This window comes from Oryctolagus cuniculus, chromosome 2 (assembly GCF_964237555.1).
Source record: "Oryctolagus cuniculus chromosome 2, mOryCun1.1, whole genome shotgun sequence".
NCBI lineage: Eukaryota > Metazoa > Chordata > Mammalia > Lagomorpha > Leporidae > Oryctolagus > Oryctolagus cuniculus.
Window position 1 is genome coordinate 62,576,741 of NC_091433.1, and position 21,870 is coordinate 62,598,610.

Sequence of the window (21,870 nt, forward strand, 5' to 3'; positions counted from 1 at the left end):
GGGCAAATTGGCTTCTCTCTCAGGGGAGATGCTTCATTTCTGTGGCACAAGCATGCTTTTTCATAAAAATTAATTTATCAGTAAGATAGTAAACATGCTTTACTATAAACTCTATGGAGATAGAAAAGAAGTTTATTATTATTATTTTTTGACAGGCAGAGTGGATAGTGTGAGAGAGAGACAGAGAGAAAGGTCTTCCTTTGCCGTTGGTTCACCCTCCAATGGCCGCCATGGCTGGCGCGATGCGGCCAGTGCACCGCACTGATCCGATGGCAGGAGCCAGGTGCTTTTCCTGGTCTCCCATGGGGTGCAGGGCCCAAGCACTTGGGCCATCCTCCACTGCACTCCCTGGCCACAGCAGAGAGCTGGCCTGGAAGAGGGGCAACCGGGACAGAATCCGGCGCCCCGACCAGGACTAGAACCCGGTGTGCTGGCGCCACTAGGTGGAGGATTAGCCTATTGAGCCGCGGTGATGGCCTGGAAGTTTATTCTTTATTTTGAATTTTTACGTAAAGAAACTTGCGGTTGTACTACGCTAATATTCAAAAACAAGAAATCAAATAATGAGAAAAGAAAGAGGGCTAAATATGATACATAGTTAATATATGTTAGTGGCATAAAGGGAAGGAATAAAATGGTGCTTAATTAATTTGTGTAGATAATTCAATGAGAGAATGACTTCCATAAAACAGTGTCAGTAGGGCTGAAGTCACCAGAATACAACTAAAGAATAAGAAGGACTGAATATTTAATACTAAAATATTTGATAGATGGAGATATCGGTTCCTTCAAACAATATTTGAAGGCAGAAAAAAGCAAGGATAAGAAAACAGAGTCAGCCTACGTGATTTGTCCTTGCACACAGTCACAATTATGTATAGTACTTAAATTATGTTATTACATTTTATTTTAAGATTTATTTATTTATTTGAAAGGCAGAGCTACAGAGAGGTAGAAGCAGAGACAGAGAGAGAAGTCTTCCATCTGCTGGTCCACTCCCCAAATGGCTGAAACATCCAGAGCTGGGCCCATCCAAAACCAGGAGCTTCTTCCAGGTCTCCCACACAGGTGCAGGGGCCCAAGGACTTGGGCCATCTTCTACTGCTTTCCCAGGCCATAGCAGAGAGTTGGATGGGAAGTGGAGCAGCCAGGACTCAAACTGGGGCCCATATGATATATTGGCACTGCCAGCAGCAGCTTTACCTGCTATGCCACAGTGCTAGCTTCAGTACCTAAATTATTATGCTATGGCCAAATGGTGTCTATTTTTCTAATGATACTAAATTTAATCATGCTATTTTCAGTTGGATTTTGTTTTTGAACATAATATAGATTAGTCTGATTTTGGCAAAAATAGTTGTGTTTTTCTCCATGATCAATTTAATCTACCCAAGCTTTGACCCACTAATGAAATAAATGAACATAAAATATGCATTTTGATGTGCTTATTGTTAATAAAACCTGACAATAGAATAAAATAAACATTTCAAAATTTTCTCACACATTTTCTGACACACTGAATAGCATACATGTCTTCATTAGAATGTGTTTGTGTAATTTCACATTTATGTTAGAATCATATATTATCATACTACCATTTTTTAAAAAATATATTTATTCATTTATTTGAAAGAGTTACAGAGACAGAGAGAGATCGTCTACCCACTGGTTTATTCCCTAGACGGCTCGAACAGCCAGCACTGGGCCACACTAAATCCAGAATCCAGAAGCTTCATCCAGGTTTCCCATGTGAGAAACTTAGGCCATCTTTCACTCTCCCAAGGCAATAGCAGGGAGCTAGATTGGAAGTGGAACAGCTGGTACTCAAACTGGTGCCTGCATGGGATGCTGGTGTCACAAGAGGCAGCTTTACCCACTATGCCACAATGTGAGTCCTGAGACCAAACATTTTCTAGTGTTATATTCACTTGCATAAGTCCTCATACAATTCAATTCTTTGGAACATATAAAATATATCTCTTAAAATTTAATATGTAAATGATCCATTTACCCTCTTAAGAGGGTCTCTTTTCTCAAATAGAAAGGAAAATTATCTACCAAAATGAACTGTAATAAACACTATGATGGGGCGAGTGCTGTGGCATAGTGGGTAAAGCTGCCCCCTGCAGTGCCAGCATACCATATGCCACTGGTTCAAGTCCCAGTTGCTGCACTTCCAATACAACTTCCTGCTAATGTGCCTTGGAAAGTAATAGAAGATGATCCAAGTACTTGGGTCCCTGCACCTGCATGGGAGACCCAGAAGAATCTCCTGGCTCTTGGCTTCAGATCAGCCCGGCTCTGGCCATTGTGGCCATTTGGGAAGTGAATCAGCAGATTGAAGACTCTCTTTCTGCCTCTGCCTCTCTGTAACACTGCCTTTCAAATAAATGAATATTTAATAAAAATTATGGTGCTTTCTTAATGCTGAACAAGGCACCCAAACTTAGAATATTTGCACTTTGTTTTTATTATTCAAACTACTTCATGAGAGGCATGTGCAAATCAAGACTGCTTGAAAATAAAGTGCTGTTGGTTCATTCATCATCAAATATTTTGTGGCTTCTCACATAAGGTAAGAGGCACTAGGCTTTTCTTCAGACTCATACCTTGTACACTTTAGAAGTGTTTGTTAAAGCCATATTAAATTTAACAATGAATTTAATAAATTATTCATAGTTAATAGAGGCAATGTTCCTCCAAAGAGGCAGATAATTCAAAATTATTATATCCTGAATAATTTTATAAGAAACAAAATACCTTATAGAAGGAATTTGGGATGGTCCCCTCTTCAATTGTTTTGAATAGTTGAGAAGAATTGCAATTAGTTCTTTAAAAGTTTGATAGGATAGAGAACCATAAACCAATATCCCTAATAAACATGGATGCAAGAACACTCAACAAAACACTAGCTAATCAAATCCAATAATACATCAGAAAGATCATTCACTCAGACCAAGTGGTATTTATCCCTGTTATGCATGTACAGATCCAACATACACAAATCAATAATTGTGGTATATCACATTGAAAAATTGAATAGAATAGAAAGCATATTATTGTCTCAATAGATGCAAAGAAAGCATTTGGTAAAATATTACATTGTTTTATGATAAAAACCTAAGCAAATTGAGTATAGAAGGAGCATACCTGGGGGCTAGTGCTGTGGCATAGAGGGTTAAGCCACTGTCTCCAGAGCTGGTATCTCATATGGACCTTGATTCACTTCAGGCTGCTTCACTTCCTATTGAGCTTCCTACTGATCTACTTGGGAATTCAGCAGAGAATGGCCCACATGCTTGGGCCCCTAAAGCCATGTGGGAGATTTGAAAGGAGCTCTTGGATCCTGGTTTCAGCCTGGCCCACTCCTGGATGTTGTGGCCACTGGGAAGTGAACCAGAAGATGGAAGACCTCTCTCCTCTCTCTCTCTCTGTCTCTCAATCTCTGTCTCTGTTTCTCTCTCTTTCTCTCTCTCTCTGTAACTCTTTCAAATAGAAAAAAAAAAGAAATCTTAAACAAAAGGGGCGTGCTTCAACCCAATCAAGGCTATATATAACAAACCCACAGCCAGAATCTTATTGAATGGGGAAAACCAGAAGCATTTTCACCGAGATCCAGAATCAGACTGTGGGGAGCAATCCGGACTGGACTGAGTTACTGGAATTAAGACTTATTCTATGCATCTGCTCTCCCACAATATGGCGCTGGGAGAGAAGTAAACAGCTTCCGCACAGCTGCCTCCAGTTCAACCAATAAACTGTAGGACTTGCTCCTGATTGGAGAGCAGCGTACTCGGCGTGTGGGCAGCCGAGTTAGGATTGGCGGAGGAGGACTATAAAGGAGGAGAGAGACGGCATGCACCAGGAACATCTATGGGGAACATCTAAGGGGAACATCTGGCTGAAGGAACACCCGTGCAGCCCCCTGAGAGAGCCGGCCGGCGGTGTGCCGCTCCCCTGCGGAAGTGGGGAATGTGGCCAGGGGGAACTGCCCTTCCACGGAGGTGGAAGGGATAGTAGCCAACCCGGGAAGAACCAGCAGCAAACCCGGGGAGGGCCGGGCAGACGAAAGAACAGCGCAGGGTCCTGTGTCGTTCCTCCACGAAGAGGGGGAGCGACATGATGGTGCCGTGACTCGGATATGAAGCCTAGGCAGGGCTTAGTGTCGTTCCTCCACGAAGAGGGGGAGCGACACAGACAAGGACACCCTCTCTCCCTAGTACTATTCTGTATAGTTCTGGAAGCTTTAACTAGAGTCATTAAACGAGAAAAAGAAATCTAAGGGATACAAATGGGAAAGGAAGAGATCAAATTAACCCTTTGCAGATGATTTGACTCTGTACGTAAAGGAACCTAAAGAATCCGCTAAGAGATTATTGGAACTCATAAAAGTTTAGTACAGTTGCAGGATATAAAATCAACATACAAAAATCAATACCTTTGTAAATATAAATGAAGCCATGTCTGAGAAAGAACTTGTAATATCAGTCACATTCAAAATAGTTTCAAAAAACACAAATACCTTGGGAAAAATTTAACCAAGGATGTGAAAAATCTCTATATAAAAATTACAAAACATAGAGGAAAGAAATATAAAAAGGCACAAAAATGGAAAAATCTTCAATGTTAGTGGATTAGTAAAATATTATCAAAACATTTATTTTGCAAAAAGCAGTTTATAAATTCAATTTGATCCTAATCAAAATACCAAATATGTTCTTCTCACATCTAGGAAAAATGATTCCTAAATCATGATACCTCTAATAGCTAAAGCAATCTTACACAATAAAAATAATGCTGGAGTTATAATTTCAGATATCAAAACATATTACAGAGCAATTGTGATCAAATGACTTCATACTGGCACAAGAATAGATGTGCAGACCAATGAAATAGACTAGAGACCTCAAAAATGATTACACACGTTTACAGCCAACTAATCTTTGACAAAGAACTCAAATCAGTTACTGGAGCAAGGACAGTCTCTTTAACAAATGGTGCTGTAAAAATTGTATCTCTGCATGCACACATATGAAACAAGACCCCTTACCTTACACCCTATACAAGAATCAACCCACAGTGGATCAAGGATCTAACTCTAAGACCTGAAATCATCAGTATTACTAGAGGAAAACAAAGGAGCAGCACTGTGAGACATTAGCCTAGGCAATGGCTTCTTGGGTAAGTCTCCAGAAACACAGACAACAAAAACAGACAAGGCTAATGGATTACATTAAGCTAAGAAGCTTTTTGCATAGTAAAGGAAACACTTAACAGATACTTACAGAGTATGTAAGTATCTCAAGAAACTCAACAACCATGAAACAAGCAATCCAGTTAAGAAATGGGCTAAGAATGTGAGCGGGAATTTTTCAAAGGATGAAATACTAATGAACAACAGACACATGAAAAGATATTCAGGTTCACTAACCTTCAGGGAAATGCAAATCAAAACCACAATGAGGTTTTACCTCACCCCAGTTAGAAAGGCTATCTGAAAAACTGGGAAATATAACAAACAAACAAACAAAAACAGTGAGGATGTGGGGAAAAAGTACCCTAATCCACTGTTCATTGGAATGTAAGTTATTACAGCCACTGTGGAAGACAGCATGGAAATGCCTCAGAAACCTGAAAATAGATTTACCATGTGACTCAGTCAATTCCATTCTTGGGAATTTATCCCAAGGAAATGAAGTAAGCATATGAAAGCATTATTTGTACCCCCATGTTTATAGCTAAGATATGGAATCAACCCAGATGTCCATCAACTGATGACTAGATACAGGAATTGTGGTATATATTCATGGTAGAATACTACTCAGCCATAAAAAAGAATGAAATACTGTCTTTTGCAACAAAATAGATACAACCATAGACCATTATGCTTGGTGAAATAAACCAGTACCAAAAAGATAAATATCATACATTTTCAGTGATTTGTGGTAGCTAATGTATAGAGTGCACAAAAATTATTTTGAGAAAAATTGACATTTTGAGATTTGATTATTGCTTATAGCCCTTGTTTATACTCCTGAGGAACACTGAATTTTTCAGCTTACTTCTTGCTAAATTCTATATTTAGTGGGGGGTTAAGCTGGTGATTATAAAATAAATTGAAATAGTGTAATTGTAAAAATTAAATGAAAGATAAAAGGGGAAGGGAAGGAAGGGTAGGTTGGAAAATATCATTATGCCCTTAAAACTGTGTATATGCAACATAAAGCATGTAATATGTTCCCTTTATATGAATAATAGTTAGCATGGGGTTTATATAGTAGGACATTAAAATCATATCTTTCCTATATTTCATGTTCAGTTAGTACAAATAGTAAGCAAATGACTGGGAAAAAGATGAATACTTCATTGAAAAAGTCTAGTTGAGTCATAGATGACAACTGACAATGCTTTGAAAAATCTTCATACTTGGGGCAAGCATTGTGGAATAGCAACTAAAGCCACCATCTATGATGCTGCCATACCATAATGGTGTTGGATCCTGTCCCAGGTGCTCCACTTCCAATCCAGATCCCTGCAAATGCCCTGGGAAAAGAAACAAAAATTGCCCACATGACAGACTCAGATGAAGCTCCTAGCTTTGGCCTGGCTCAGCCCTGGCTGTTGTAGGAGTCTGGGGAGTAAACCAACAGATGGAAGATCTCTCATGCTCTGTCTCTTCCTCTGTAATTCTGACTTTCCAATGAATAAATCTTATTAAAAAAGATTACTTTACTCAATTGGACTCAGATCTGTAGGAACTCTCTCTGGTGGTATTAGGACAATAGTGTGCAGAAAGTTGTGTCATTTAAAAAATAATCGTCGTAACTCTGTTGTTATGGTTTGATATGATAGCTAGTATATATGTTATAATATCTGTGAAGGCGTAATTCCTAGGAACAATCTCTTTGGTAAGAAAATTGCTTAATTTTACCTCACTTAATTGTAAAATGCTGATAAAAATATACTCCTCTCTTTCTCTTTATGTGTCATTTAAAGGCTTAATTAAATGATATCTGTATAGTATTTTGATTCTTGATACTCAATAAATATTAACTACTTTTCTGACTTTGCTTTCACTAAAGTCAATAATGTGCAGATGCTGGGTAGAATTTCACTAAGAAAGCAAGTGTTCATCTCTACTCCTGTTCTTATGAAGGTATGCTTTCCATTTCTCTCATCTGTGTCCACTGATATCATCTAGACTTGCGTGTACCTGAGTTGAGTGCAATCAATCACAGAAAACCCTCTGGAAACATAGTCATTCTAAACTTGTCCAGGGCAAATGAGAAGTACAGGCCACCAGAGAAGCTATTTTTATCTTCTAAAGCATTTCTTCTCCCCATACTTAGCCTTAGCGGGACAATTTGCCATGGGAGCAAGTTTCTTTGTCTCCCAATCTATAAACCAATTAATGAAGCTATATTCTTGGGGAAATATGTAGTAGGGACAAAGCCAAGGGCTTTGCTGATGGGGTGGGCTCTGGTGTGAGTAATGATAAATACTATTCACTGCAAGATCAAACTGGACACTTTAGTACTTTAGACATAGTCACCCATGCATTACGTTATACATAGTTGTTTGTAGCCTTTCTTTGTTCTGTCTATGAACTCTTCGGCTTTCTTCCCAGTACTTCACTTTAAGGGATTTGTGTTACCAGGAAGACTTGGTGAGACCAAAGTGAAAGTGGTTGTGGGATATTGGGGCAATGGAATGAGGTAATATTTTAAAATTAGGCAAATTTCCAAACAAATAGTCTTACAGGCTAGGAATCTACATTTTATTTCTCATAAGAATGGGAGGCATCATTGCAAAGATTTAAACCATAAATAAATGTGATATTTAAACTGAGAAGGAAGAGAGATTAAAATATAAATCTAATCTTAACAACAGCATGGGATTATAAGGAAAATGCAGACATTCAATATAAATAAGAAGAAATTTCTTATCTTGTTCTTAGGATAAGAAAGACAGTGTATCAGTGCTAGTTAGATAGATCATGGGGAGAATCAAGTAAGGGATGATTATAGGAAGTGAGTTTGATCTTTGCCTTATCAAAGAAGATGAGGTTGTCAAGTGTGTGAGATAAAAGTTCCTCAGACAAAGTGAGCATGCTAGATTAAAGCACTTCATGGATATTAGCATTTTTACTTATGAAGATTTTGAAGGTCTGGTTGGCATTAAGTAAGAGATGAAAATAGGACACTTGAGTCAATGGTAAAATCAATTCCGTGTAAACTGGTATCACTACAAGAGGAGCAGAGTTTCAGAAACTGGCTTAGCATAAAACATCAGGCTGGGAACTTGTAAGGCATTCTTATTAAATTGTTTCCTATTGCTTCACAACTGCAAAGTTCACAGTGCATTTATGGTTAAGTTCAATACTGTCACTATGTATTAGGAAATCTGCAAACAAGGTATATACTTGCAAGGGAGATACAGTTCTTGCACTTTGCTATCTCATTAAGGTAATTTTGTGAAAGTGGCCAACCCAAATTAAAACTGTATTTTTCATTAGACTGAGCTGTGGACTGTGACTTTTGGTATTCTATCATGTGTCACAGGGGGCATTGCACCGTAAAGGTCATGCCAATAACAGTGTGAACAAAACAAATAAGATGACTCTCTACTAAGGTTAGCACTATTTAAAGCCGGAAGCCTGTATTTATCTTAGAGAATTAAAAGAGTAAAATCACATCATCATGAAATGTTAAAGCTGGAAGGTACCTGAGAGGGAAGAATGCTTAATCTTCTTGCAAAAAAAAAAAAAAAAAAAAGATGAAAAACTTGGAGTTTAAAGAAGCTTGTAACTACTATCACATCTCAAAGCTACTTAGAAGCAGAATGAGTTGTCTAATCTGTCTTTCTAGTTCTCTATTCTCAGCTCTTGCTAGTATGCCAAGATGTCTCTTATATAAAACATGAAAGTTGAAGAGATAAGGACTTACTTTCTTCTATTCTAACTTGTGTCAGTTTAAGAATAGAATTAGTAGATGGTGTAGGTGGCACTGAAACATTCAATAAATAACTTGTTAACATTCAATAAATAACTTGTTAACATTCAATAAATAACTTGTTAACTGGCTAGATGTAATATGATATGCTTTGAATTCACAGAAGAAAATTAAATGGAGAAATATTTGCTCCCTTCATTTGTTTACTATCCATTATGACAAGGAAAATATTCCTTTACACAAGCACCAGGAAGGTGACATTTATAAATAGTAACTAGAAAATTATGAATATCATAAAGGAATTACTGATCATATGTTACAATTGTTTAAAGCAGAAAAAGATGCAGTCAATTTGGAGGCACAGAGAAGGCTTACGAAGTGTCATCTGCTCTAAGATGGAAAGACTTTGCATGTAGATGATGAGGTTGACAATAAATTTTTGGAAAATCCTTGCATGATCTAAGACTTGGAGGAGGAAACCTAATATTTGAAAATAGGGAAGAATGGAGCTTGGTTGTGAATAGGAGTCTTGGCGTAGATCTTACTACTTAGTTTCTGCGTCACCTTAAGGTTTTGAACTTGTCCGTTCCTCAGCCGCAATAGTTAACATTTCTTATATTTTCCTGTGTATATTGCTATAAATATTATTTCTTTTTATGCTTACAGTAACAATATGAATATATATTTCTGTAATTATTGATTGATCATGAAACTGAAGTTCATGATACAAGGTTATACATGTAGTGTGTACCAAGGCTGCACTTCAACCCAGCTCATTGTCACTCCAAAACCCATATATTTACCGATTTAATATCCATTTCTTCCCATTATTTATTCATTTTATTTATTTATTTTATTGATTGATTTATTTGACAGATAGAGTTAGACAGAGAGAGAGACAGAGAGAAAGATCTTCTTTCCGTTGGTTCACCCCCCCAAATGGCTGCTACGGCTGGAGCTAAGCCAATCCGAAACCAGGAGCCAGGTGCTTCCTCCTGGTCTCCCACTATTTCTTCCCATTATATCATTAGTTGCATTGTTAGGGGTTTGATGACAAGAGTAATGCACAAATTGCCTAGAGGCAAAGAGAATGTATTCTAGATTAAAAAATATTATGTATATATGTATATATGTATATGTATATATATATAGATAGATATAGATCTATATATAAAGTTCTGAATCCAAAGTCAGACTACCCTTTTTTGAATTTTAGCTTCGCTTCTTCCAACCCTCACTAGATTTGTGAATACAGTCTAATCCAGCATCTCAGTAGTGTGCAAAAGCACAGGCCCTTGCTAAAATATCTTCTACTTTCTCTGGCAGTGAGAATTAATGCACCTAACTATCTGGGTGATGGGTTATCTGTTGGCTTTGCAGTTGAACATCAGGAGCTGTTTGGTCAGATACTTTAGTAACCTTCTGCTAACTCAGCTTCAGCTTTTACCAAGGTTGTTTGGAGCTCACCAAAGATAAATCTTTCCATCATTGGATGGTTGGATCATTATTGGATCTGCTGTATACATGGTCACATTTTCAGAACCAGTCTTTTCACTAACATACACCCCCTCAATGCATTATAGAGACCAAGGATATCGCCTCAGGAAAGTTAGAGCTCAGTTGCCCCAGAGCCTACTTTTGAACAACCATGTTGTGACCTTCCTCCCTACTAATAATGGTGGGAGAGGGGACCCTCAGAGGTCAAATGCTGAATGGGATATAGACAGGAGGGTGGTCAAGAGGCCTCTTCCACTTCCAGAACTTTCCAACCAATTATTATTTTACTGGCTCTTACTTCTGTTTACTTGGTACTCTCTCTTACTACAGCCATCATTTCCTACAATCCTATGGGATTAGAAAAATATAGGCTTTTCTAGACATTGAATATCCTTCTCACAGTAGATATATAAGCTATAATTTTTTTTGACAGGCAGAGTGGATAGTGAGAGAGAGAGACAGAGAGAAAGGTCTTCCTTTGCCATTGGTTCACCCTCCAATGGCTGCCATGGCTGGCGCGCTGCAGCCGGCGCACCACGCTGATCTGAAGGCAGGAGCCAGGTGCTTCTCCTGGTCTCCCATGGGGTGCAGGGCCCAAGCACTTGGGCCATCCTCCACCGTACTCCTGGGCCACAGCACAGAGCTGGTCTGGAAGAGGGGCAACGGGACAGAATCCGGTGCCCCAGCCGGGACTAGAACCCGGTGTGCCGGCCCCGCAAGGTGGAGGATTAGTCTAGTGAGCCACGGGGCCGGCCTTATAATTTGGTTTTGTTCTTTGATATGTCAGATGGGGCATGGGACATAATATGTTCATTTATTTTTCACTAGCAATTGAATTTTACTTCATTCTTGTCTTTACCACCCTTCTAAAACATTTTCTAATTATGCAAGATGGGTGGCTGGGAGATCCAGCTGGGAGACCTAGAGCTTTGTGTTTCAACATGAGAAAGTATATTCATGTTTTAAAAATATGTACTTTATTACAATTATCAATGTTTTATTAATACAATCCAGTACATGAGGTCATCTTTCCTAATTGCACTATGTGCCTTTAACATCATGTAGGAATTAGTGTTAACATATATATTCATTTGACAAATATTAAATAAACATCTACCTTACACCATATACAAAATCAACTCAAAATGGATCAAGGATATAAATCTATGATACAATCAAATTACTAGAAGAGAACATTGGGCAAACTCTGCAGGTTATTGACACAGGCAAAGACTACTTGGAAAAGACCCCAGAAGCACAGACAACCAAAGCAAAAATAGACAAATGGGCTTACATCAAGCTAAGAAAATTGGCACTACAAAAGAAACACTCAGCAAAGAGGCAACCAATAGATTGTGAGAAAATATTTACAAACTATGCAACTAATAAAAGATAAATATCCAGAATCTATAAAGAGCTCAAGAAATTCAACAACAAGAAGCAATTCAGTTAAGAACTGACAAAAGACTTGAATTGACATTTTTTTCAAGAGAGGAAATTCAAATGGCCAACAGAAACATGAAAAAATGCTCGGGATAATCAGATAACTATCCATGAGAAAAATGTAAATCAAAACTACAATGAAGTTTCACTTCACCCCATTTAGAATTGCTTTCAAAGAGAATTCAACAAACAACAAATGCTGGTGAGGATGTGGGGACAAAAGGTACTCTAATCCACTGCTGGTGGGAATGTAAACTGCAGAGGAAACCACAGCAAAGTGAAGAGGCAACTGACAGATCAGAGAAAATATTTGCAAACTAAGTAACTGATAAAGGATTAATATCCAGAATTTATAAAGAATTCAAGAAAGTCAGTAATGACAAAACAAACAATGCAGTTAGGAAACGAGTAAAGGTCTTGAACAAGCATTTTTCAAAGGATAGAATGCAAATGGCCAATAAACACGTGGAAAAATGCTCAGGATCACTAACCATCAGGCAAATGCAAATCAAAACCACAATGAGGATTCACCTCACCCCAGTCAGAATAGCTCTTATACAGAAATCCAAAATCAATAAATATGAGGATAGGAGGAAAAGGTACCCTAATCCACTGTTGGTGGGAATGTAAACTAGTACAACCATTGTGGAAGATAGTGTGGAGATAGCTCTAAAATTGGAAAATAGATCTACCGTAAATTCAGCTATTCCACTCCTGGGAATTTATCCAAATTAAATGAAATCAGCATATAAAAGAGTTATCTGTACCCCCATGTTTATTGCAGCTCAATTCACAATAGCTAAGATGTGGAATGAACCCAGATGTCCATGAACTGATAATTGGATAAAGAAAATATGATATATATATATATATATATGCACTATGGAATACTATTGAGCTGTAAAAAAAGAATTAAATCCTGTCTTTTGCAACAAAATGGATACAACTGGAAGCCATTATACTTAGTGAAATAACCCAGTTCAAGTAAGGCAAATATCATGTTTTCCCTGATTGTGGTAACTAATAGAGTATAAAAATATATCTATGAGCAAAATTGGCAATGAGATTTGTTTTACAGCCCTTGTCTATGTTGTTGTATAACAGTGATTTTGTTCTTATTACTATTTGTTGAATTCTTTACTTAGTATAGATTAAGCTTATGTTTACAAAATAAACCAAAAGTATGTCATTGTAAAAATTAAAAAATAAGGAAGGAGAGGGAGAATGGGGAATGGGTGGGAAGTATCACTGTGCTCCTAAGGTGTATATATATGAAATCTATGATGTTCGTTTACCTGATATAAATAAAAATTATTTTAATAATCCACTATGTACTTGGTTCTCTGCTCAATGTGGTTTATAGTTGTTAAAAAAATAAAACCAAAGTCCCTGTGCTTCAAAAAATTTAAATTCTGGAGGGGGAACTTAAGAAATAGCTAATTATCAATTCCCAACTTGACTCTCACTGGGATTAAACATGACAATAGGTCTGATCTGATTTCATCATCATTTAAAAAATCATCTATTATTTTTTACTTTATGTTTGTGTGGGAGCAAAATGTTGAAATCTTTACTTAATGTATGCTAAACTGATCTTCTGTATATAAAGAGAATCGAAAATGAATCCTCATGTGAATGGAAGGGGAGAGGGAGTGGGAAAGGGGAGGGATGTGGGTGGGAGAGACGATATGGGGGGGAAGCCATTGTAATCCATAAGCCGTACTTTGGAAATTTATATTCATTAAATAAAAGTTAAAAAAAAAAAAGAAATAACTAATCCTCTGCCTGCGGCACTGGTACCCTGGGTTCTAGTCCTGGCTAGGGTGCCGGATTCTGTCCTGGTCACTCCTCTTCCAGTCCAGCTCTCTGCTGTGGCCTGGGAAGGCAGTGGAGGATGACCCAAGTGCTTGGGTCCTGCACCTGCATGGGAGACCAAGAGGAAGCACCTGGCTCTGGCTTTAGATTGGCGCAGTGCGCTGGCTGTAGTGGCCATCTGGGGGGTGAACCAATGGAAGGAAGACTTTTCTCTCTGTCTCTCTCTCTCTCTCTCACTGTCTAACTCTGCCTGTCAAAAAAAAAAAAAAAAAAGAAAAGAAAAGAAATAGTCCCTATGATAGTCTACTATTATCATAAACAAGTAAGAAGTTGTCTTAAGATCATGATGAATGCTGTGAAGACCGTAACAGCATATAGCATTATTAAACAAAATGATTTGAATAGGGATGAGGCTACTGAAGTATCCACCTCTATCTTCTGGTTCTCGATGGCTATAGCATTAACCTGTACAAAGCTAGCTGATTTCGATTTCATGGCTTAATATGTGTCAATTTATGGCTTAATTCTGTCGGTGGTAGACTTCACATGATATACCTTTAATTACGTATTGGGTCAACATTTAATTGTGTGTGTGTGTGTGTGTGTGTGTGTGTGTAAACTAGTATAAGAGACAAATAGATAAATAAGTTGATAAATTAGGCTATGTACAGATGTATGTATAGGTATATTAATAAATTTATTGCTATTTTATTCAGCACAATTAAATTGAAAACTTGAAAATTACTAAATTTGTCTTCTATTTGTGATTTTTCTATATGGCACACAGTATACTCAAGTAATTCTTTGAATTAGTAGAAATTTCTTCAACTCATTTTAAGCCCACCTTTTTTGATGTTCTGATAGCATAACTATAGAATATTTTTAATAAATAATACTCTCATCATTTTCAAGCAGCTGCACAGAGAGTGCATATTATATACTGTACAAACTTGAAGAGATTCTCCTCCACCCCCTTCTAAAGCTAAATGAGAATGCTAATTAACAGTTAGTTCAGTCGTGAACAGTGCCCTAGGGTTGTTGCTTTCTTTGGTAAGATAAATGAATAGACATTTTAAAGTCATCTGAATTTTTAAAACATGAGTATAATTGCATTCCTCGATTTTATTTTATAAATGATTTGAACATTTATTTAGCATGCTGGAAACAATCTTGAAAAACTTTAAGTCCGTCTTTGTTGCAGAGTCAATGCATTCAATTTGGCCATTATCCGTACTTTTTTTTTTTTTAAAGGAAACAGTAGTTTGTGACTGTCACATAGGTATAATGATTTGAGAAGCTATAATTCTAAATATGTGATGCTATGATACTGAATCCAGGGATGTTAATGATTATGTACAATGAATATTGGTACTGTGACTGACAATTTTTTTTTACCTAGAAGCCTTTAATTTAAGGTATACAAACTGTATGCATTTCATATATACAAAATTAGGAACAAAGTGATTCTTGTTACTCTACCCTTGCTACTGCCAGCACTCCTACCATTCTTCCTCCTCCCTCTCCTATTCTCGTTCATATTTTTACAAAGATTTGTTTTCAGTTAACTTTATACTCATAAGATTAACCCTACCTTAAATAAATAGTTCAACAAATAGTATGACAAAAAAAAAAACCCTGTTCCTCAACAGTTGAGACAAGTGCTGTTCAAAATCATCCCATCTCAGATATCAACTTCACTTCTGTAGACTGCTTTTTATGCACTCTGTTACCGCTGATCAGAGAAAACAGAGTATTTGTTGTTTTGGAACTGGCTTGTTTCAATAAGTATAATGGTTCCCAGCTGCATCCATTATGTTGCAAACAACAGAATGTCATTTTTTACCACTGTGTAATATTCCATTGTGTAAATATACCATAATTTCTTTATCTAGTCTTCAGTTGATGAACATCTGAGTTGACTGCATATCACAGATATTGTGAATTGAGCTGCAATAAAAATGGGAGTACAGGCAACTTTTTCATAAGCTGATTTCTTTTCATTGGGGAAAATTCCCAGGAACAGGATGGCTGGGTTATATGATTGGTCTATATTCAGCTTTCTGGGAAGTATCTCTGTACTTTTTTCTAAAGTGCCTGTACCAGTTTACATTCCCACCAACAGTTTACATTCAGTGTAGGGTATTTTTCCCCCACATCCTCACCAACACTTGTTTGTTGAATTCTCTTTGAAAGCCATTCTAAATGGGGTGAAGTGTGGGGAGCAATTGGGACTACTAGACTGTTACTTGAATTAAGACTTATTCTATGCATCTGCTCTCCCACAATATGGCGCTGGGAGAGGAGGAAACAGCTTTTACACAGCTGCCTCCAGTTCAACCAATAAACAGCAGGACCTGCTCCTGATTGGAGGAGAGCAGCGTACTCAGCATGTGGGTAGCAGAGTTGGGATTGGTGGAAGAGGACTATAAAGGAGGAGAGAGACAACATGCACCAGGAACATCTATCTGAAGGAACACCTGTGCAGCCCCCGAGAGAGCCGGCCGGCGGTGTGCCGCTCCCCTGTGGAAGTGGGGAAAATGGCAGGGGGAACCGCCCTTCCACAGAGGTGGAAGGGTCGGTAGCCAACCCGGGAAGAACCAGCAGCAAACCCGGGGAGGGCCAAGCAGACAAAAGAACAGCGCAGGGTCCTGTGTCATTCCTCCACGAAGAGGGGGAGCGACAGTGAAGTGAAACCTCATTGTGGTTTTGATTTGCATTTTCCTGATGGCTAGTGATATGAGCATCCTAAGCATTTTTCATGTGTCTATTGGCCATTTGAATTTCCTGTCTTTTAAAAAAAATGCCAGTTTAAGTTTTTTGCCCTATTCTTAACTGGATTGCTTGCCGTTGAATTTCTTGAGGTCTTCATAGATTCTGGATATTAATTCTTTCTTAGTTGTATAGTTTTCAAAAATTTTCTCACAGTCTGTTGTTTGCCTCTCTGCTGAATGTTACTTTTTTAGTGCATTTTAATGTCTTCTATTCCTTTCTTCAATGTTTATAATTTAATCATAGATATCTTTGACATCCTTGCTTAAATTTATTCCAAGGTATTTAATTCTTTTACCTATTTTGAGTGGGATTGATCTTAGAAGTTTTTTCTCAGCCATGGCATTGTCTTTGTATGCAAAGGCTATTGATTTTTCCTTATTGATTTTATATCCTGCCACTTTACCAAACTCTTTTCTGAGTTCCATTAGTGTTTCAGTAGAGCCTTTTGGATCCCCTATATATAGAATCATGTCATGTGCAAATAGGGATAGTCTGACTTCCTCCTTTCCAATTTGTATCCCTTTGCTTTTTCTTGCCCAATGGCTCTGGCTAAGACTTCCAGGACTGTATTAAATAGCAATGGTGAGAGTAGGCATCTTTGTCTAGTTCTGGATCTTAGTGGAAATGCTTCTAACTTTTCCCTATTCAATAGGATGCTGGTCGTGGGTTTGTCGTAAATTGCCTTGATTAAATTGAGGAATGTTCTCTCTAGCCAATTTGCTTAAGGTTTCATCATGAAAGATGTTGTATTTTATCAAGTGGTTTCTCTGAATTTATTTAGATAATCATATGGTTTTTATTCTTCAGTTTTTAACATGTTGTATCACATTTCTTGATTTGCAAATGTTGAATCATCCCTGCATACCAGGGATAAATCCTACTTGGTGAGAATGATTGACCTTTTTGATGTGTTGTTGGATTCAATTTGGCTAGTGCTTTGTGGAGGATTTTTATATCTATGTTCATGAGGGAAATTGGTCTATAGTTCTCTTTTCTCAGTTGTATCTTTTTCAGGTTTAGGAATTACGGTGATGCTGGATTCACAGAAATTGTTTGAGAGGATTCCCTCCCCTTCAATTGTTTTGAAAAGCTTGCGAAGAATAGGAAACAGTTCTTCAGATGGTGGTGTAATTTGCAGTGAAGCCATCGAGTCCAGGGCTTTCTTTTGTTCTTAGGCTTCCTTACTGATTCAATCTCTGTCTTGGTTATTGGCCTGCTTAGGTTTTCTATATCTTCAATGGCTCAATTTTGGTAGATTTTATGTGTCCAGGTATCTATCCATTTATTCTAGATTTCCCAAAATTTTCTGGTGTATAGTTCTTTATAGTATTCCCTGATGATTCTTTTCATTTCTGTGCTATCTATTGTTACATTTCCTCTTTCTTCTTTGATTTTATTGGTTTGGGTTTTCTCTCTTCTTTTTTGGATAATTGGGCCAATAGTATATCAGTTTTATGTATTTTTCTTTTTTAAAAACTCTTCATTTCAATGATCTTTGTAATTTGTGTTTGAATTATGTTTTTTTCTTTAATTTTAATTAATTTCTCCTACTAATTTTGGGTTCACTTTGCTCTTTTTCTAGGTACTTGAGATGTGATCGTAGATTATTTATATGATACATTTCCAATTTCTTGATGTAGGTACCAGTTGCTATAAATTTTCCTCTTAACAATGCTTTTGCTATATCTCATAAATTTTGACATGTTGTATTGTCTTTAGCTGATTACAGAAATTTTTTGAATTATCTTTGATTTATTCTGTGGCTTACTGTTCATTCAAGAGCATGATGTTCAGTCTCTTATGTGTTTGCAAATGTTCTAGAGATTCTTGGGTTGTTGATTTCCAGCTTCATTCCATTATGGTCAGAGAATGTGCATGGTATGATTTCGATTATTTTTTAAATTTTCTGAGAATTGCTTTATGGCCTAGCATGGGATCTATCCTAGAGAAAGTTGCATGCACTGATGAGAAGAATGTGTATTCTGCAACTATAGGATGAAAAGTTCTGTAGATATTAGGTCCATTTGGCCCATAGTATTGATTATCTCTGTTGTTTCTTTGTTTATTTCTGTTTGGTTAATCTGTCCATTGTTGAAAGTGGTGTACTGAAGCCCCCTGATACTATTGTGTTAGCATCTATGTCTTCCTTTAGATCCATTGACATTTCTTTTAAATAGCCAGACCCTGTAATTGGGTGCATATATGTTTATTATGGTCACATCCTGTTGAATTGATACCTTATTCGTTACATAGTATCCTTCTCAATCTCTCTCTCTCTCTCTCTCTCTCTCTTTTTTTTTTTGGCCAGGCAGAGTTAGACTGAGAGAGAGACACACACAGAGAGTTATAGACAATAGAGAGAGACAGAGAGAAAGGTCTTCCTTCCATTGGTTTACCCCCCAAATGGCTGCTACGGCCAGTGCGCTGCACCGATCCGAAGCTAGGAGCCAGGTGCTTCCTCCTGGTCTCCCATGCAGGCGCAGGGCCCAAGCACATGGGCCATCCTCCACTACCCTCCCAGGCCACAGCAGAGAGCTGGACTGGAAGGGGAGCAACTGGGACAGAATCCGGTGCTCCAACCGGGACTAGAAAGTGGGGTGCTGGTGCCGCAGGAGGAGGATTAGCCTAGTGAGCCGCAGCACTGGCCCTTCTCAATGTCTTTTTTTTTTTTTTTTGACAGGCAGAGTGGACAGTGAGAGGGAGAGAGACAGAGAGAAAGGTCTTCCTTTGCCGTTGGTTCACCCTCCAATGGCCGCCGCGGCCGGCACGCTGCGGCCGGCGCACCACACTGATCTGATGGCAGGAACCAGGTACTTATCCTGGTCTCCCATGGGGTGCAGGGCCCAAGCACTTGGGCCATCCTCCACTGCACTCCCTGGCCACAGCAGAGAGCTGGCCTGGAAGAGGGGCAACCGGGACAGAATCCGGTGCCCCGACCAGGACTAGAACCTGGTGTGCTGGTGCCGCAAGGTAGAAGACTAGCCTAGTGAGCTGCGGCGCTGGCCTCTCAATGTCTTTTAACTGTTTTTATATTAAACTCTATTTTGTCTGATATTATAATGGCTATACCAGCCCTTTGTTGCTTTCTGTTAGCATTGAATATTTTTTTCATCTTTTCACTTTGAGTCTGCATGTATCTTTGTTGGTAAGATATGTTTTTGTAGTCAGCAAACAAATGTCTTATTTTTTAACCATTCAGCCAGTCTGTATTTTTTAATCAGAGATTTGAGGCCCTTTACATTCAAAGTGATTATTGGTATATAATGACTTGGTCCTGCCATTTTTCCAGAAATATTCCTATTGTTTACTGAGGGTTTCCTTTGCACTTTTGCTGGAGATTTTTCTGCCTTCATACTCTTTCATAGAGATGACTATCTTTCTGTGTTTCTGTGTGTAGCACATCCTTAAGTGTATTTTGTATAGCTGTATGAGGAGTGAAAAATTCTTTCAATTTCTGTTTGTTCTGGAAGGTATTTATTTCACATTCATTCATAAGAGAGCTTTGCAGGGTACAGTATTTGGGGTTAATAGTTTTTTCTCTTAAGACATCCGAGCAGAGGAAGCACACAAGATATATTCCAAGTTTTTTGGAATATAACTTGCCATTCTCTCCTAGCCTCCTCTGATGAGCAGTTAGTTGAGAGTCTAATTGGAGATCCTCTGAAAGTAATCTGGTGTTTCTACTGTGAATATTTTAGAACCTTTTCTTTATGTTTTACTGTTGAAAATTTAACTACATTGTGTTGTGGTGAAAATCTTGTTATGTGTATTAAGAGTTTTGTGTCCCTTTCTTTCTCCAAATTGGATAATGTTTTCTGTTGCACTTCATTAAATTGGCCTTCTAGTCCATTCTCTTTTTCCATGTGTCAGGAACTCCTTGGACCCATGTGTTGGGACATTTGACAGTATCTCATAAGTCTCCACTGTTTTTAATTTTTCTAATTTCTTCTTCTTCCTTCTTTCTCCTCCTCCTTCTTCTTCTTTTTTTGGGGGGTGTGATTTGAAAATTTCCAAAGTTTTGTCTTGTAGCTCATACATTCTTCTGCTTCACAAACTCTGTTGTTAAGGTTTTCCACTACATTTTTATTTAATTGATTGAATATTTATTAAATTCTTCATTTCTAATGTTTAATTTTGATTTCTCTTTAAAATCTCAATTTCATAGGAAATAATTTCTTTCATGTCATGAATGAATTTCTTTAATTCATGGATTTGCTTCTGATTGCTTCTTACTAACCCTATGATTAATCTTTTGAATACTGTTTCAGGCATGTCCTCAGTCTCTTCATCTTCACATTCTAATATTGAAATATTGTGTTCTTTTTGGGGAGTGTCATGTTGTCTTGCTTATTCTTGTTTCTTGAATTTCTATGTTTATTTTTAGGGCTTTGTGGAGATACTTTTTTTTTTCCTTTCATGGCTTTTACCTTTGAAATATGCTTCTGTGGCTTAGTGGAATGTCTGATCTTTCAGTGAATACCCAGAGGTGTATGCTGGTTGTGGCCAGGGATCTGTGGTCAGTGCTCCAAGGTGAGACAAGTATTGAGGGTGACACACAAGTTGGGTGTAGTTTATCTTCTCTTTTTTATCATAAGGATGGGTTTGATCAGCTCTGTTGCTGTAGACACACCCTCACCTCCTCTCTTCCATGGTGAGCAATGCCCAGATGTTAGCACATAGTGGGTGTAATACTTACCCATGCTGCTGTAAAAACTGCACAAAGGATCTATTTAGTCCTCAACGTGAGCTTGTGTCCCATTGCAATGACATACCCCAGGTAATAAGGGAGCCGCAAGTGTGTGAAGCCACTCACAGTGATTGCCCAGAGACCTTGCTACACCCTGTGCCCTCTATTACATTCAAAGTGTTCCTACAATCTGAATGCACAAGGTTTCCACAGTCATAGGATGCCAAAGATCCATTCTACTCCCACCCCTATTAGTCTGTCCTATTCACACAGAGGCAGAGATGCTCCCAAAGCTGGCTGCATGTGGGTGCTCAGGCTAAGCAATTTGGGCCTCAGAGCCTGTGATGTATTGGTAGCTTGAGGGCACTTCCCAGTCTTAGGTGGTTGCCCAGCCTCCTGTCAATCCTCCCACCAGACTCAGGTGTCTCCTCTCACCTGGTTCTAGGGTGCATGGACAAGAGCTGGCATAGTTGTAACTATATCCAAAATGGCACCCATCCTCTCTCAGCCAGTTGCTGGGTGCCAGAATGGGGAGAGAAAAATGTGTCCCCCTTTCCCTCTCCATTGGCAGGTGTCTTGTCCTCCATGGGTCTCCAGGATGAACTCACAACAGCTCTTCCTACAGCTATATTGCCAGTGGTGTGGGTTGCTGCAATTTGGTCTAACCTCACTGTTCAAAGCTGGCACTCAGGTTCTCAGCTGGTG